We start from the raw sequence: 18,833 nt of genomic DNA, 5'->3' as shown, positions 1-18,833 counted from the left end.
CAAAACATTAACATTTCTTTTGTGACTCCAAACAAGCTTTTGTTTTTCCAGTCATTCCCAGCACCCTTTTGAAAGGTTCCCACAGCCCATGTAAACAACACGCAAGCAGAGAGGGATGACTGTATGTACCTCCTACATAGGCAGCCAACAACCACGGCGTGTAGCTCAACTAACTAGACAGCCACACATCCACCCCACCACATGGGAACCCACCCACCTCTACACTTCAAACAAAAACCCTGCCTGTGCTCCTGAGTCATGCTGAGTGTTATCTAGTGCTCCCACCAGGCACAGCCAAACATCAGTAATGGCTGAGCTAAGTTTGACCCTGGGTTATTTCAGTATCAGCCCACTTCTTTTCTGTTATCACGAATTACTTGATTTCAAAACAGCCAAGCGTAACAGTATTCAAAGGACAAATAATAATAAAAAATTTGCAGGATTTATCATGGCAATAAGCTATAAAGCTGGGAATACAACACAAAACCTGAAATCATAGAATGGTTTGGACTGGAAGGGCCCTTAAAGATCAGTTAGTTCCAATCCCCATGCCACAGGCAGGGACACCTTCCACTAGACCAGGCTGCTCAATGCCCTGTCCAACCTGGCCTTGAAGTTGAAATGAAGAAAGACCTGGAAACAAACCAAATATAACTACCAGTGTCAAAGATGTTCTACTATAGCAAGTCATGCCTAAGAATCACCCTAGATCTAGTGCACTCTCAGGTATGTAAAGGTTTCAAAATTAAGTTAAACTTCTAGACAAGCTAAGAAACTGACATTTTGGAGATAATCAGGGTTAACACAAACATACTTTGGTATTACAGGTTTGAAAATTTCAGACACCTGTCTATTAGAACCCACCTAAGCTTAGAGCCCACGTAAGATATTCTTAGTAGGACCTATTTCACACATATCACTTCCCTGAAAGCATATAATGTCAAAACACAGGTAAAATTACTACTGCATTACTAAACGACCACCCAAGCCCTCATGGTACTCATGCCATGTTTCATGAACATGAAGCAGCCATTCAGGACTGTGTGCTGCATAGCTGGTAGTGCAGATCAGATCCACAGCAGGATGAAGTCCAGCAAGCTGGGAGTGAAGTAGTGACTATGTCTAGCTCTTAATTGGATGAGGGACAGCACAGTCAGAATCCACTTGCTATCACAGATAACACAACTAACACATCATGAAAGTGGAGGGGTACAATTGCCCCCTTCCACCAGAGGCTTGTCACAAGGGTATGTACATCTGCCCCTCTCCTGGATATACAGATATAAGTTTAAACATGCATGAGTTGGGCAGTCTGAGGTAGAGGGAAGTATAGCAGTTTGAATCACTATCTCCCCCCACCAAGGACTCTTGAAACAAGTCCCACGTTACCAGAAAAGCAATTCCCAAACATGGTGCTTCAAACAAACTTAATATTTAAAATTCCATCTTGCTGGAATATCCAGTGGGGCCTGCTATCTAGGTACATGTAGAAGCAGTGTTAAAAGTTTCCTGGGGAGGGTAGGGAGGGGAAACCCACAAAGCAGCTTTGCCTTAACATGATTTAAAAGATGCTAAAGATGCCCTCAAGATCCATAAAATCTGTCACTATTGTACTCTGCAGTGAAGAAAAAAAGAAGTTACCTGTCATCGCAGTGATCCACCTACTCATAGAAATGCCACAGATCTAAAGACATATTCATCAGCTCTGGCAACAACAGATGAAACTGCCACAAGGCAACTCAGAAATGAATGTTACAAGTAACTTCCATGAGGGTATCTCCAGGATCACAGTTTAAGGACCCTTTCCTACCCTTGCTAGGAGATCTCTTGCTTCGAGCACCACTGCATTAATTAAAACAAAGAGACAAGATATAAACAGTCAGAGAAGTAGGCACTCCTGGCAAACCGCAGGTTTACTGACTACCTGACCTGAGCTCAGAGCCACAAGTTACACTGCTTGGCAAATGCACAGCACATGGTAAAGCAAAGGTATAGACACCCAATCTTCCACAGATTCAAAACCATGTCAAGCTATGTGGCACCACACTTGCCACAAAAGATGACATTTCTTCAGAGAAGCCAGAATCCAAAGTTGTAGTTTTGGTCATCATTACTAAGTAGTTATGGCATTGAACACTGAAGAAAATATTCTTTAAAAAAACAAGCCTTATTAGGCAATGAAGTCAACAAAAGCATGTACCCACTATTGTCAGGTCTAGCAAAATGCTGTATTTTGCGGCTGCAATTGCTAGTGAGCAACTTCTCAAGCATGAACTATGCCACAATGCTGAAAGGCTTGCAATCGCCAGTGAACACACTGAGTAGCTTACCCTCCTAAAAAGGGAAGTTGGGAAAAAGCTTGAAACCTTTTCTTCCCCATTGGCTTTAGCTTGTGGTGTTTTGGGCTTGTCAGTCACTTAGTGAGACAAGTAGCTTGTCCTGAAGTAGCCTGTTCACTTCTGAAAACATTGTGACTATTTTCACTCCTTCAGATAGGTAAGAACACACATTCTATCCTATAAAAGATATCACATTTTACATGAAGAGAACAATATTCTTTCATATGCAGTTTGTAATACAGCAAACTCCCTAAGAGCGTAGGCAGATCTTGCATGCTACAGCAGATCTAAATGTAAAGTTTCACCTTAAAGAAAACATGATAGACTTTACCCTGAAAAGCACACACTCCAAAAGTATTCACCAACATCTGTGAGAACACAGAGCCAATGCATGCAATAAACACATTATGCCAGTAAAAGAGGGCAGAGTTAAGCAGATACTGTCCATAACACACACCCTGGGTTAGCACTTCCTGTCCTTCAGAAATTCAAAGCTATTGCCACAACCTACAACAACAGACACAGCTGAGTAACCCTGACTCCGCATGACCAAGTTCAGGAGTACTTCAATCCATCAAAAATAATCCAAACACTCTATGTGCAGTCAGCTTTCCACCCTCACCCATAAACTCTTTGATAATCCCAACAAGAGAACACAGAAGGGAAGTGTAACCTGCATCCTGTCAAGGTCTCCTCCCACCTTCCTAGCCACCCAGAGCAACATTTCTAAAGGAAGAAGTGCTGAAGACTGAGAGCAACTTGCTCTGATATCAGATCAAAAGGCTCAGAAACTGCAGAAGGGAATATAGGAACAAGCATAGCAACTACCCCAAAATCAGTTCAGGTTTCTAATTTTCAAGAATAACACCGTGAGTTAAGAAGGGGCACCAGAGAAGAGAAAGAAAGAATCCACTGTTATAACCCAGCATACTGCAGTGACAAGACTCTCTGATCGAAGTTTATGAAGATTTTAAAGGAAATTATTGCAACTCCACCTCCCCCAGTGTTCCCCCTCTCCACAGCTCCAGCTCCACAAGGCCAGGTCTCACCACAGCACACCCACACCTCTCGGCTCCACCTGTCTTTGTAAGAAGGCAAATGCTGTGCTTAGAAAGCCTTGCTTCAGCAGCATGCCCTGCCCTCTGAGTACACCACACCTCAGCCTGCCCATGCTGAAGAGCTCAGACTTCTCAGTGCTGCTTCTCCAGAGAAACAGCAGGCAGCTGACGCCATCCATATTATCACAAGGTTTTCAAGAAAGCAAGCATTTCAAAACATTCACATTTTGGGCAAGTTAGAACAGTCAGTATTTAAACAGGAAGCATTACTTCAGATTACCTTAGAGCTGTCCTTTTGCTATAAGCAGCCTTCCAATTTCGGGTCACAAGACAAACTATATTCACCTAGGCCAGTTTAGCCATTTAGTTACTACAGGCTTCCATGATGCTGTAGCTGCTACAAAACAGTCTGGCATTCTGCATGGCCAATCAGAAACACTGATCAAGCAGTTTCAAGAAATGCATTACTTTTTCCTCCAACATTCAAATGATTCCATGCCCACATGACACCTAAGGCATATTAATCTATGTATTAACAACGTATTTGGGTTACAAAACCTGAACAGCACTAGGAAATTGTTTTTCTTCTCTCAGTACAATCTGAAGTAAATATTGTAAAATGCATCGTAGTGGTACAACTCTCAATTACAGCCAAAACTGAAGACAGCGCATATAATTAACATATCCCCTGCTTCTCCATTTTAGGGCCCTATTTGTGTTTGGTAAAAAAAAAAAAAAAGGCAAATTTTACTGGTTACTGCAACAGCCACCACTGATCATGTTGGAAGGATTCACGGGAGGATAAAAGAGCTGCTTGAGAGCAAATCTTGCTCTTGTAGCTACTTATGAGCATGCACCTGCTGAAACCATTGTATCAGAATTGTGCCAGCAAAACAGCACACATCAACACTCCTCATACTCTAGGACAAAGCCAACCCTCTCGGCTCAAGATACAGGCGAAGCTTATCTGAGCTAAGCGAGCTCATTCTGGACAATGAGGACTATCTCACACATCTCCTCTTCCCAGCCAAGCTGTGGGTGCTGTATTCTCCAGCCTATGGTAAGCATGTTCAAGTGTCCCAAAATCTGTGCTCATAGGTTAAGATACAACAGTATGGAAAAAAATAGTTTCACCCTTGTAAAAATAACTGCAATTGTTTCAGAGAACACTGAGAAAACAAAATATTGAAGAGCTACGGAATAACAAAGACCTGTCTACTTTGCAAAGATGAGCAGTCTTCAAGAGACAACCACATAATTTTTGTCACGGAAAGCGTGAACAAGACTGAATGCAGTTGCTCCTTTTTATTCTGATGTTCACTACTTTTGAAGTACTTGACTTTACAAACTAAATTATAATATTCATGCATTATGTTTCAAATTTAAATGATTTTTAACAAGCTTTGGACAGAAATCTGCTATTTCAAAATAAATGGGGACACACATACACAGAACAACACACAGTTATTAACCATTTTTAAGCACAAATTTCGGGAATATGGGCTGCATGTGGAAGTGCTTAGAGATAAAAATCATATCAACATCACTGACAAAAGAACCTGGCAAGAATCTATTAGAAAACACTTAACTGCAATGTATGCCTTGATACAGGATGAACTCTGGAGTGGCTGATCAGAACCACTGGTGGAATGAACTAGGGAGTATCCACAACATCGCAACAGAACAATTCCTCCCATTCCTTGCCCAAGAAATGTTCCCTCAGAAGTGAGCTGCAACACCTCATTTGTTCACTACAGCCAAAAAGTATCTTGCATATGCAGAGCTCTCAAAGAAGAAAGGCAAATGTGTACTTGAATATTTAAGTGCTTATTTAAACCATTATGCTTCTTTACTAATTCCAGCTTATCAGAGAATGGAGCTAAAAAAATACTTTTTTATTTTACACATAATCTTTATAAAGTGAAAGCATGATTCTCCAAACCATGTTTCATTTTCTATTAAACATGAAACTGTGACAGGTTAGGGGTGGACAGGGATCAAGTGTTCCTCCTCTCTCCTCCCACAGGAATTAGAAGGTATCTAACATAGCAGGCTTCTATATTCAAAACAAGTCACTAAGCTGTGATTTGTCCAGTCTTCCCTCAAAGGCACCAAACATGTCCACCCAGGCGGAAGCCACTAAAGGTTTGCCAAACACAGAAATGAATGTACTAGGAACAAGCAAAAGGGTGTTCTGCAACAAGGACTTCCAGCACATAGTGCTGCCTACAGCTTTTCGCAGACATCCACTGGTGACCACTGGGAAACAGGGCGAAAATGACCTTTGATTTAAGCTAAAACAGGCTGTGTAATAATCAGTGGCTATACCACCACAAAGCAAGATCATGAAATGTGTTAACAGTAAATTAAGTTGTATGCTTACATGTTCTAGGTCTCCATCAGACAAATATCTGAAGTCTTTGTAGTCTCTTGCAACAGCAAAGGCTATCTTAAAGCTTGTAGAAAAGATCCTGCTAAACAGATTTTGCCTATCCTGTGAATATATGGGGCATTTCAATACAGAACCATCCCTTAGTTTCCATCAAATTCACTAAATTGCAATACTTTGTCACAGGAGAACATTTTCAGAAGTACACATAATCCTCATCGTCTCTTTCAAGAATTATCTGATATACACAGTCTCCATAAGAGAAGGCTGAAGCAACTCTGCAGATAGGGTCTACACATAACGTTTATTTCAAATGCAATGCACATACAGTCAGTTAACAAGCATGTGTTCTTCAGAAAAAGATCCAGAAGATGAAGTGTGTTTGTTAAGAACAGCCTGATTTAAAACACGTTGACCAAAAGAGACTTAAGTTTACTTTAAAGAGACAGAAGAGCATTCCTCTCTGTTTAATAACATTCAGCCTTAAATCATCACACCCCATTCCTTTCTTTTACTGATTCAGAGACAATAAATTCCACTGAAGTAATTAACAAAACTTTTGCAAAGTACATAATGAGGCGAAGTCGAGTTAATTTGTCAGTCTAAAAATTATTCCTTTCCCTGAACTTAAAAGCTACTTATTACAAAAGCTTCTCTAATAGTTAATGCAAATGAAAATCACATACTTTCTGATAAACATTTATGTTTACAAACAAACACCACTGTAATAGTAAATTATTCAGGTTGAAGAAAGGAACTACACTGATTAAATGTTAAGCTGTGATAGGAGAAAAAAAACCTGAAACATGGGCAAAAAACATTTTAATAACAACGTAATGTATCTGCTGGAGATACTTAGGTACTTAGAACAACAACCAGAATGCATAAGTGCCATCAAGAGACAGACCCAACTGCCATTAGCAATCAGACGATGATAAGAGTGAGGAAAGGGCAGATTTCAGTTTGGAACCAGGAAGTGATACAAAAGTGTCCACACCATGTCCAAAAAAGGATGTAACACCTTTTAGCTCCTACAGATATTACATACAGCATAATACTGCCCATCTCTTTAACACTATGGCCTGAAGAAAAATCCAACTTCCTTTCCTGACCTCCTAGTTCCAGGGCCTAGAAGAGCAAAAAGCAAACCAAATGGAGCATTGAACTTCTTTTAAGCCCCTTTTTAAAACAGTGAACTTAAGATACAGAGATATTTTGGTCTCAAAAAGAAATAAGTCTTATCTGTCAGAATACTTGGTATCTAAAAGAAACTGGGAAATGCCAGGTGCCTCATCTACCTTTGAACTTCTTACTGATGTCTAGGTTTTCCCCTGAGTTTTTAGAGGCTGCCCCTTTCTCACTGGAACAGACAAGTACACAGCTGGGAAACAGACCATACCCATTCTCAAGTGCGTATCACAAACTAAAGCACAGAGCAAGCACACACTGCTGGAACTCTGGAGTATCACTTTCCCTTCACACATATGTTCTGGACCTTCAGCCACTATGCACTTCTGCTACTTCTTACTTTTCTCTACTTTCAATTCCACCTGGTAAAGAAAACACAGAGGAGCAGGACCCCAGCTACTAACGCACAGGAAGTTCACAAGCTGTTTGTTCTTTTAATGAAGATCTAGACAACCACAGAATGGTTTGAGTTAGAAGGGACCTTAAAGACTACATGGTTCCAAGCCCCCTGCCACGGGCAGGGACACCTTCAAATCCTACTTTTCCCTTCAAAGTCTTTCTAGAATCCTTCCAGGGAAACGTGAAGAGGAGTCACGCAGAGCACAGGTTTTGCAGTTATGATGTCAGGATCTATGCTAGAACACTATCAAATAAATGACATTCAACCTACTCTCTTCACTTTTTAGTGCATACTCTTCATATCATATTGTATAATCACAGAATGATTTGGGTTGGAAGCTACCTTAAAGATCATCTACTTCCAACACCTCTGTCATGGGCAAGGGCACCTCCTACTAGACCAGGTTGCTCAAAGCCCTGTTTAACCTCGCCTAGAACTTGTAACAAACTATTGTATAAATTTTAACTCCTGAAGAGAACAACTTACTGCTGACAAACATAAACCTTCCTTCCCCAACCAACTACTGTGGTGGTGTTCTCTTCACTTAAAGAGTAAGTTAAGACAGTCTATTAAAATAACCTCAGTTCTGCTGCAGTTTTTGCTCAGTTCTGCATGCTGCAGAAGCAAAAGCTAAAAAGCCAAGCAAACCAAAACCCAGACAAACACAGCCCCAGTCCTAAACGAGACCCTTTACTCCCCTGCCACAGAATAAGGTTTGGAGTGAGAGCAAGAGCACTTGCTCGTGCTTCGTGAAGACGCAACTTCTTCGACAAACAGGAAGAGCCAACACTACTTCTGGCTTTGAAACCGCACTAGAGAAACGTTTTACTTGAAAAAGCAACTCCTCAATAACGTTTTCCCGTGACAACTGCAGCAGCGTTTTCCACACGGGCGTTATGTAAATGAGCAGACGGAAGGCAGCCGTAGGGTCTGTTAGGAGCCATTCAACCCTTTAAAACAGAAAAAAACCCAGCACGGGGGGGTGTGGGGGGCCGTGTTTGAGAACCTCACGGCTCACAGACCGCCGCCGTGCTCTCCGCTCCCAGCCTGCCACAACTTTCCGCCCCGGCGGTTCCGCTGAGCTCCCACGGGCGGGGACCGGGGGATCCCGAGCCCTCCAGCGGCCCGCCGCCTTTGTTCGCAGGGGCCGGCGCTCCCGGCCCGCGCCGCGGCAGGCACAAAGGGGCTGCAGAAGTTGTGGAGGGGACCTCAGCCCTTCCCAGAGCGCCCCCCGCCCCATCCTCTCAACCCGCGGGGCGGGGGCCGCCCGCCCGCCTGCGGGGCACCAGACCGTGCGCAGCCGGCAACGTGAGCCGCATGGGAAGCGGCGGCGCGCCCCCCCGCCCCGGCCCCGCATGCTCCACCGGCGGCGCCGGGGCACCCAGCCGCCCTCCCGCTCACACTCACTTTTCGGAACGCGCTCGGCTGAGCTCTTCCTCCGCTCGCGACGCGCAAGTCTTCCCGCCGGCGGGGCGATGCCGGCGGTGAGGCGGAGCCCCTCTCCCCGGCAGGAGGGGGCACGCTGCCCCCTACCCCGGGGCTGCCGCCGGGGGCCGGGCGGCTTCAAGAGGGCAGGCGTGTCCAGGCCCCCGCCGGGCGGGCTGTGGGCAGGTGGTCCTCAGGGTCGGGCGCTGGGCCCGCTCCCCCCACCGCCCCGCCGGCTGCGGCTGTCCCGGCGGCTCAGGTGCGCCGCCGTCTCCTCTCACATGGAGCCGCCACCTCGCCGCCCCTCGCTGCCCCCCGGGCCGGTCCCCGCGCCGCCGCCGGCCGGGAGGCGAGTGGCTCGGGCCGCGGCCCCCGCCCAACTCTTCCCTCTCATGCACTGCGGGGGCCGCCGGGCCTCGGCTCCAGCGGCGGGTGGGTCGCTAGGGCCCCAGCCGGGAGGCGCAGGGCAGCCGGGCAGCGGGGCTCGGCGCCGCGGCCGCTCCGCTCTTCGGCATGTGGGAGCGGCGGCGCGGGGCGCTGGTCGGCGCGGCGGGGCAGGGCCGGGCCGGGGCCGGGCGCAGGAGGGGGGCGGCGGGCGGCAGCGCCCCGGGATCCGCTCGTTTCCTGCGGCGCCGGGAGGGGGCGGGGAGGGCGGGCGAGGGAGAGGGCGAGAGAGAGGGAGAGAGAGAGGGAGAGAGAGAGAGCGCGAGCACGGCGGCGGCGCGCACGGATGACAGCCGTAACCCAGCAACAGGCCCCGCCCCCGTGCCGGCGCGGGGCGATGACGCCACAGGAGGGCTAAGTGGAGCCGAGCAGGTACCGCCGGGGCGGCATGGTTCAGCCCGGGACAAGGGGGCGGGGCTCGGCATGTGCGCAGCCGCAGTTGGCGGTCTCAGCGAGGCCCGCCCCTTCCCGCCGGCTCTCGGGGTCGGCGCGCCGCGAGGAACCGGGCTCGCTCGCTCCTTCTCTCCCCTGACGTCACGGCGGCGGGGAGGGCGCGAAGCCGTCGGCCGCACACACGTGCGGCGGCGGGCGTTAGCGCTGCCATGGGAACGGCTCGCGGCAGCCGGAGGGCGCCCGCCTTGCGCCGCTTTACGGCAGGAGCGGCGCGTTGCTCGCGGACTGCAGGGAAGGGCGTCCGGAGCGCAGCGGCCGCTGCTGTGCGGCGGGTGCCTGCAGAGCCTGTGCCCGGCAGCACACCGGGTCTCTGCTCGGGCTTCCACAGCGGCTCCAGGCGCCTCAGCTCAGCACTGAGGGCGGCGGTCGTACAGGCCCTGCACTCCTGGAGATGTACATAGCAATTATAGGAGCCTCTGACACTGCAGAGTTGTGGCCGTTACAGCAGAACTCTGCTGGGTTCCTTCAGTACGCAGGGCAGAAGATGCAACACCGTTCGTTTAACGTGAGGGGAAAAAATACTTAATTGCCGCTCATTAAGTGTGTAGGACGGCTGCTCACAGCATCCAGCCTGTGCAGCAAGAAAAGCTGGGGCCCTGTGGAAATAAAACACCGAAAAATAAGTGCTCTTTGATGGTGTTGCTGTCATAAAATGCATACACGAGAGCAAAACTGAAACTACTCCTTTAACTTCGGCCTGGCATTCCCTACCTTTTGCATGCTATTCTTTGTCATGTCACTGTATGTGGCAGGCAGACCACACAGGCAGGCGGTGGCTACCCTGCCCAGACGCCATGCCAGCCCTGCACCGCGGCTATGCTGAAAGCCACCTGATTGCCCACTGGCTTTTTCCCATCTGCTGTTCAACTTTAATACCGCCTCTTATTCTGCCCCATCTTACACTTGATGATTTTTTACCCTTTCTCATAACCTCCTTTACCTGATTGTTCTCTTCCTCTGTATTAAAAACAGATGTTTGGGCTTACATGCATCTGTAAACCTTCCCTTGTCCCCATGTGGATGACAGAAGAGAGGAGTTGGTCTCCAGAGCTACAGCCAGGCCCCTTCCTCAACTGCTGAAGCTCCACACCACAGCCACCGCCTCACAAATTGGCAGGGGGTGCTTTTTTGCAGACAGCAACCGCCTTCACCAGTGAGCCCCAGTCCCTCACAGAGCATCACTTACCTTTCCCACAGAATGACAAAGCAGGCCTCTAATGAATGTGTAAGTAAATATGTAGTCAGGTAATTAATGTAAGCAGTCGGGAGTTAAGTTTGCATAAGTAATCCTAATATTTTCGTTTTGGTAAGTGTTTTTTCCTCAAAGTTGACAAAAATGCATGTGCATGTTTTGCCCTCTACAAGGGAAATAGAAGTGCTAAAACTTTCACATGTACAGGATGGATCTCTTAAGGATCACATCTACAGGATAGATCTTCCCCTTCAGCTAAGAGAATGGAAGTCTCTCCCTTCAGACTTTATCCACATCAAGGGGTTATAAGTTCCTGTTTCTGGACATTCTGCTTATTCTTCTGGCTTTCCATTGTACTATGGTGTTCTCTCTCTGCAAGTTGAATAATAGATTTACATATAGATCAAACATCTGGGACACTAATACTGAGTACATACTACTTGGGAGTGAAAGAAAGAGCTGGCTGTCTAATCAGAGCAGATCACTGACAATGGCAGATGCATCACTCAAGAAACAGAAAATCACTACTCTGCCAGCAGCAATGATAGCGCTGAGACTGTATGTGGATTTAATGAAAATGTTAAGGTTTTTTATTAGTCACAGATTAAAATGGTTCAGAGCCTAGTCATTAATGGAAATGTGGTCATGACTGACTGTACTTCAAACATTAGGAATAAAAATAGGATCGTACTGCAGATCAATGCATTGGCAGAACTAAACTAAGCAGGGAGATTAACACTGTCATATGCCAGACTTCAATGCCGCCGCACATATCGTTTCAATAAAACTTCATTTTAAAATAAAACACAGAACAATTTTAAGCAGAAATGTATTGTTTTCAGCATTCAATCCAGTGAGAAGGGAAATAAAACTTGCCAGAGATTATTAGTGTGCATGAAATAGTGACAGTGCTAGGGAAACACTGGGGTTTTTTAAACACACTGTCTAGAGACTGAAGGGATATCTGCTGGCTGTCTGGATGTATTTTCTTCCCGTGGTGTTTGTAATCTTGATGAACTACCATCTGTTCCAGAAGTTGGTATTAAGCTTAATGGCAAGACTGCAATCTATCATCTTTTTTATTAACGCTTAAAATGTACGTAGAAGAAGAACTGCACTGAAATACATTAAAACTTCCCTATGACCTTGGCAACTGAAGAGATTCATGCTAAAAAGCATAGAAAAATTAGATGATGAATCAAAAATGTGAGTTAGCCGGAAGAGGGAGGGCATATGCATTAGCGACAAATCTACAACCAAATTGTTATTATAGAGGGAAGCTGACCCTGTATTGTCCTATGTTGTCTTTAAAATTCCATAAATAATAAGTTGAAATAACCAAATGAAAGGAGCAAATTAAAATACTAAACCACTATTTTTTAAATCTGATTAATTTGACGATATTCTGGTTTTATTAGATGCCTATGATAAATTTTGTAAGCTTGAAGTGCTGCTTGGAGATCAGGGGAGTCATAAAGGATTTCTCTGTGTGGGGAAAAACATTAACATAAATGAAATTAATGCTGAAGGAGGCCTGTACAAGGTTTAGTCCATTTTGACTAATGCAGTTTAAAATCTTTTTTCAAGCCTATTTGCCCCAAATGTTTACAGATAGATATATCCTAATGACTTACAGTTCTGTGGATCACACTGCCTGCAGAAATGAAAATGGAAACGGAGTGCTGTCTCAGATCTTTAACCTGCCCATATCCGAGGCAGTTCCATGTGCCAGGGTTTGGGGTGGCAGAGGCAGGCAGCCCATATATTTGGGTCACAGTAGTGCACATGTGTTGGGGTCCTGGACTGGGGAGGGTTTCTGAGGCAGGGTTGTTGCCCGAGAAACAAGCCCTTTAGCAAGGCTCCTACGAGGAGCAAGTCCCACTAGACACAAAGGCCGGGCTTGCAATGAGTTGCTGATCCATGTTTTAGCTCCCTCCTGTCAAACGCAGGCCAGAGCTGTGAAGAAGCTATGCTGTTGCGCTTCAGGTGTAGGAGGAGGCAGGCAATGGAGCGGGGGATGCCAGATCAACAGCTGTCTTAATCACAGCATGTTCTGATGAGTGAGAAAAATCTCAGGAGCAGACAAAAGGTAGCAAAAAGGGCAAGATAAGCAAGGGACAAGGGAGTAGAACCACACCTTTTGTTGTCAGTGAAATACAGATTGGTTCATCTGTCTAAAACTTCACCCCACTAGCTGCAGTGCATATGCCGCACATAGGCTGTCAAAACCTTCATGTTAAATCTAATAATCCCGACCTCCTGCTGCCACTTCCTAAGTGGTATGAAATGTCCTGTCTGCCTGCTTCATGTAAGGGTATGACAGACTTAAAATAAAGAAGCAATGAGCTACTTTTCTTATAGAGAACCTTTCCACCAAATTCACAGTTAGCTCTACTTTTAATTCCCAACAAATGAAACTGTTGTCCTTGCTGACCCTGGGAAGTTCATTTTAAATAACCCTTCATGATGGAACTGAAACCTCCTTCCTCCCAGCAGCTAGACCTTTGGTTCATTTCTGGTTTTTTATTACTCTTTTCAAGACTGTTTTTAGAGTAACTGGTTTCTCCCATGGTTTTACTGAGTACTGTAAAGCTGTGTGCAGGTAAGTTGCACCAGGCTGAGAAAATAAAATCATGATTGTAGATAGAACCTATTCTATTCAAACAAAATATGGAAGATACAAAAGAAGTGACAACAAGAAAACAAGAATGAAAATTTTCTTTCATCTTCATTCCATTAGGAAGCAGGGCCTCACAGACCTACAGAGCCTAGGCAGAGTTATAATGTAATTTTTCTGTTCCAATGAAAGGAGCAGTTAAAGAAAAAGGAGCTAGCCAATATATCATTTTCAAGAGACGTAACAACCTAACACTTCCAGTTACAGACCTAAAGTCTGGGAAAGAGAGAAGAAATTTCCAAGATAAGACAAATTTTCATGGGTGCAGTCAAATTAATGGAGCCTATATCCCAACCCTCCTCCCTGCTTGGGGGATAAATGGAGTAATTTACTGCAACCAGTATCAATGAAAGGTTAGCCACACATAACTCCAGCAGAGCCAGGATGAGACTGCAAATTAGGATAAAGAACAGTGCTGTGACAGCACCAGCTTGGGAAGCTGGTAGCACAGATGTCTCATCAACAAGTAATTTCAACCTCAAACCATAGCCCTTAATGACAACATTTCGCCATTTTACTTACTTTTTTTATTTTGCCTTTTTACTTAAAATTCTGTAGCAGAGAGGGTTTGCAAATTCTTAACCCTGACTCAAGAAAATGGCCACATTTTTGGCCGTTTGGCTGCAGAGATAATACAGAACAAGACTTTTTGTTCCCTCCTCCCCACCCCATGTCCATTCAGTTTCTCCATTTCTGCTCATTCTGTTGCAGGTACTGCAATGATTTTGGCAAGAGCAACGTATACAATAAAAGAAACAGTGCAATCAGTGAGAAGATTGGCTAAATATTGTCTATATAAATATATTAGTTTTTTAATTGTTAATTACCTTTGCATGTCTAGCTATAGTTTAATGCAAATACAACTTGAGTTAAACACATCTGGCCTAAGTGTGCTACATACTGATATTTTAGTTTGCTTTCAATACAAGAGTTTTTCTGGGGGTTTTCTTTACTGTTGAGCAATGCATGCAAAATGTATTTTTAAACGGTACAGCTTTAAATAAAAACACTGCATTTTGTGAAGTGTTTGGAACCAAGCCCCAGTTCCATCCCTACTACCAGCACACCTGATAATGCAGTGATTTCTGAATGTTCTCCAAATCTGCATGAGAACATGAGTTTGTCAGGTCCACCAAGGCCATGATTACAGCAGGACTAAACCAACCCTAGAACCTTATTTAAAAGTAACTGTACCCAGAAAGATCAGGGCAGACATAACAAGAGTAGTGCAAATCGACATATCAGCAAAACTACATTGGGAAGCTTGCCTGAAAGCTCACTGCTAGCAAACTTCATCAGTCTCTTGCTGCTCTTTGACCTGAAATTAATAGTAATTAAAAGAATGTTCAGATATCTAAGAGCAGCTACTTGTCCCATAAATGCCATAGATGGAACACAGAAAATCCCCACAGGAGAGCATCTATTCTGTGCCTCTGTCAAGTACTAGTTTATGAAACATCAACCTATTTATAGTATTTGTCTAAGTGTGTAGTTGATGTTGAAAGTGTTAGCACCTTTCTTCTATAAACTATATTTAGTCGTGGTAGTCTAACTGTCATGGTAAGCAAAGCAGGTTTGGTGGAAGCAAATCCTAATAAGGTATCCCCCAGTACTGAAAATAATTGAGTCACAGTTGTAATATTTAAGCTATTTATAATACCATTAAAGAACAATTCAAAGGAAACCACTGTGGAAACCTGTTTTCAGTAACATTACTCTTCTCTGCTATACACTGATCTCAGTGCTGAATAACCCCAAGCCCTAGCAGAGCCTTCCTCCTTCCCTAGCCACCCCCAAAATTTCATTAATTTCTTGTCCACATTTTCAGGCGTAGTGCTGCAAAACTTAAGATTCATGTTTTGACTTAATTTTGAATCCTGTATTTGATCTTTATTTCAAATACTATCTAAGACTGCCCTGTTCACTGGCATAGTTAACATTTTGTGCAGCCATCTCCCTGTGGCCATCAGCACCCACCCCCCAGATACATTTTATAAAACAATTATTCAATACATCAGCTCTTGCAAAAAGGTTTGCACAGGTGTAAAAAAAAAAAACAACCTTACGAAGAAAACTACATTGGACTCATGTATTCAGCTAACTTGGAGAATAATCATGAGCTGCACAGTCAATACAGCATTCTCATCAGTTAAAGTTTCTGAAGCCATTTCCACTTTTGATTTTAATTATGTGGCTACAAAATGTGATACTAAAGTTTTAGGCAGTCAGCACCTGGTTCTCCAAGCTAATAAAGTGAGAGGAATGGGGATAAAGACACTTTCCCAAAGCTATTTGAGAGAGACAGCTCTCAATTTATCTGAATTAGGCTATTAGCATTGCCATGGAGTAGCAACAGTATCTCATCAAATCCTAGGCTTTGAGGCCTTCCTGAAATTGTTTTTCCCTATCAAAAACACTGGCAAATGGATAAAAGCCTGGAACTTTATTTCAATTAGTTTGCATTCTTTCCAGTTAATAGCTTGTTTCCTGTGTTGTTTTCTTTTACTTGGTAGTTCATCCTTACTTCTCCCATGTCTAAACAAATCAACCCCTCCTGTAACTGAATAGACTAGAATCAAGTTTCTGTAGTTGTGCTGCTCCAGAATAAACTTTAACTACTTACATTTAGTTACATTAAAATGATATTTTAATTATATATAGAGACATACAGAAAGAGAGTGAGCAAGAACAACTTTTTTTTTTTTTTTTTTTTTTACTTAGCTGCATACTAAAATATCAAGACATATCTGTACAATACAATCTGATTTGGCAAGACATGTGAAAAAGGAATATTCTTTCTATCTCTTTTTGATGCAATCCAAGATAATGGTTATAGTTAACCAGTCATGCTGCTATCCTTTTTTATTTAGCATCAGCTAAATAAATCCAGGTGCCTAAGAAGAATGGAAACAAAGTGAGGTTTAACATTTTACTCTCCCTCGGTGCTCTTTGGGATAATTTCTCAATAAATTAGCAACAATTTAACAGGAAGTTATTAAACTACATAATGAAGAGTGGCTTCTACACAGCGGGTTTAAAGAACAGTGCTACAGTCTATGGCTTCCTTTAGAAAATGCCTTTTCCCATCAGATAAACCTATGTCATGTCAAGTCTGAAGGCAGCCAAACGCATTGAGAAATAGACACATTCATGTCATAGGGAGCACTAAACATTTAAAGTACCTACATCCAAGAGCCCAGCTTGACAGAGAGAAGGAAAGATGGTCTTGACATAATGAAAAAATGCCCTGAGTGTTTTCATGGGCTTATTCTGAGGGTTATCATCACTCTCAGATACGGAGCTTCTGTACAGACTGTAACATGCAATGTGAAGTGCTTCAAAATAAGAGCTATAAAATAATAAACCGGCCTCAAAGCAATTGCTTATTAGAAGTAAGTAGTCTTAGCTGCCTGAGAGGTAAAGCTGAAGGCAATTCCAGGATGTTCAGAGGCTGTCCAAATAAGTTTCCAAAAATGTACAGTATTCTTACATAGTTGGACCCTCTCACTGACCCTGTCATTGTAAAAGCAATTATTATTTTTTAATGAATGTGTTTATGGTAATCAAACTGTTATTCTGAGTATCCCCAAATATGGTTCTCATTAGCAAGGTGTTACCGCAGCTCTCTTGACTAGTAGCTAATATTCCTTTGGGTAATATTAACAGCTGCAATCAGAGACTGTTAACTATTACCCAGATTAAATAGCTTGTCATTCAGATTTATGTAATCAGGAGGAGGAAATAAGGATGAATTCCCTTCTAGCACTCACCAGTCAAATATTTACTGTAGTTTAGCTAATATAATGGGCTTGAACTATGTCATAAGCTTGAAAAAAGCGAGATAGCATAATATCTCTTCTGAAGCTCTGTTCAGGTCAGGTTCTTCACTGTTTTTATTAAGCCAAGCAATGAGCCTACAAATGTTATTTTGCAGAATTACCCCTTAGCAGAAGCAGTACTAGAAAATAACTTAACAAACAAAAATCTTTCAGCTAGAAAATCTTCTCAATTATCATCTGCAGTGTTGCTCAGAAGGTTACCATGCAATAAAACTTTTCCTGATTCAGCAGGCAACCTCGACCCATGTTGTTTGTAGAAAAAAAATGCCTAGAATAACAATACTCAATCAGTTGCATGAATATTAATAGTGCTGAGAGTGTTCATCTAAATAGTTCTCAAACTCTACAGACTTATTTAGTATTGTGCTTATCAGGCCTCCTGGGAGCATGCCTTAATGACACAGAACTAAAAACGGTTGCTAGAGCTGGGGAAAAGCTCACACTGGTTCCTGAAGCTGCCTGCTGTTCCACTGTGCACACTTTAGCAGCAGAATTTGGGAGAGGGGGTTAGGAAAAAATACACATTCCCCGAGACAAGGCTGTAGAGGAAAAGTAGCTTGGTAAGGCTCAGCAGACTGCATCGCTGCCTTCCCATGGGAGCCTGGGCTGCAGCAGGCACCACTCCTTCAGCATCCGATTTGCTGTGGTAATAGAGCTGCACAGAAAACCTGATGCTCCCTAGCAACTGCTGTTAGACAAGGTGTGGTCTCCTGGAGTTTTGTTAACACTGCTACCAATAAAAAGACCATCATTTTTCTGTCTGATCAGAAGGCTAGCCAATCTGAAAAGGTAGAAACAAGTCGCTGGGTTTTGGCTTTTCACTCAAAAATTGAGGAGTAGTAAAAAATGCTTTGAAATCACAGGCTCTGCTTGGGATCTCTTTATAAAAAGCCAAGTCTCTCTTAGTTTTGCCCCCTGATTTGGCAGCTGCTTCAGAAACATGGATTGTGTTTTTCCCCTGTCCGGTTGCAGAGGATAGGGCACTGAGTGTCACGCTGCAATTTTAGCATGTGCTGGCCTTGGAGGCCCCAGTCACCTCCACAGCACACAGCTCTATTCCAACCCCAAAAGCTTTAATACCAGTCTTTTGTACAGCCTTAATGAAAACCAGATCAGAAATAACCTCTTCTCAGGAGGTTTATTTTGAAGCTCAGTCTGCTAACTGCTCCTTTATTTCTTATAACATGGTGATGCTGGGGGCTGGTACACTGAGCCCACCTGAGAACAAGCAGCTAAGGAAGCAGATTTCATATAGCCAGAGGGTTCACTCATTTGTGTTAAATGGTTGTTAAAGCAAACATAAAATAGAAGCTCCTGAACAACTGGCAGAAGTCACACTGACCTTACTAGGGCAAGGACTTCACCCGTTTAAATAAAAGGGCAATAAAATATTTCTTGTAGTGTCATCATAAACTTACTGTCCCATGGC

At 43.9% G+C, this 18,833-nt stretch overlaps 1 protein-coding gene across 1 annotated transcript in view; it reads right to left on the bottom strand.

Annotated features, from left to right (window-relative positions):
* Positions 1 to 9,022, bottom strand: part of FBXW7 (F-box and WD repeat domain containing 7) — a 172,808-nt gene extending 163,786 nt beyond the window's left edge. Inside the window, exon 1 of the mRNA XM_034064549.1 lies at positions 8,782 to 9,022. The gene's annotated coding sequence lies outside the window, so the exon portion shown is untranslated. The remainder of the gene's footprint in view (positions 1 to 8,781) is intronic.
* Positions 9,023 to 18,833: the final 9,811 nt, after the last annotated feature.

The sequence above is a fragment of the Melopsittacus undulatus genome, chromosome 7 (assembly GCF_012275295.1).
Source record: "Melopsittacus undulatus isolate bMelUnd1 chromosome 7, bMelUnd1.mat.Z, whole genome shotgun sequence".
NCBI lineage: Eukaryota > Metazoa > Chordata > Aves > Psittaciformes > Psittaculidae > Melopsittacus > Melopsittacus undulatus.
The sequence above is the reverse complement of the archived record's forward strand: the minus strand, read 5'-3'. Positions and strand labels throughout refer to the sequence as shown.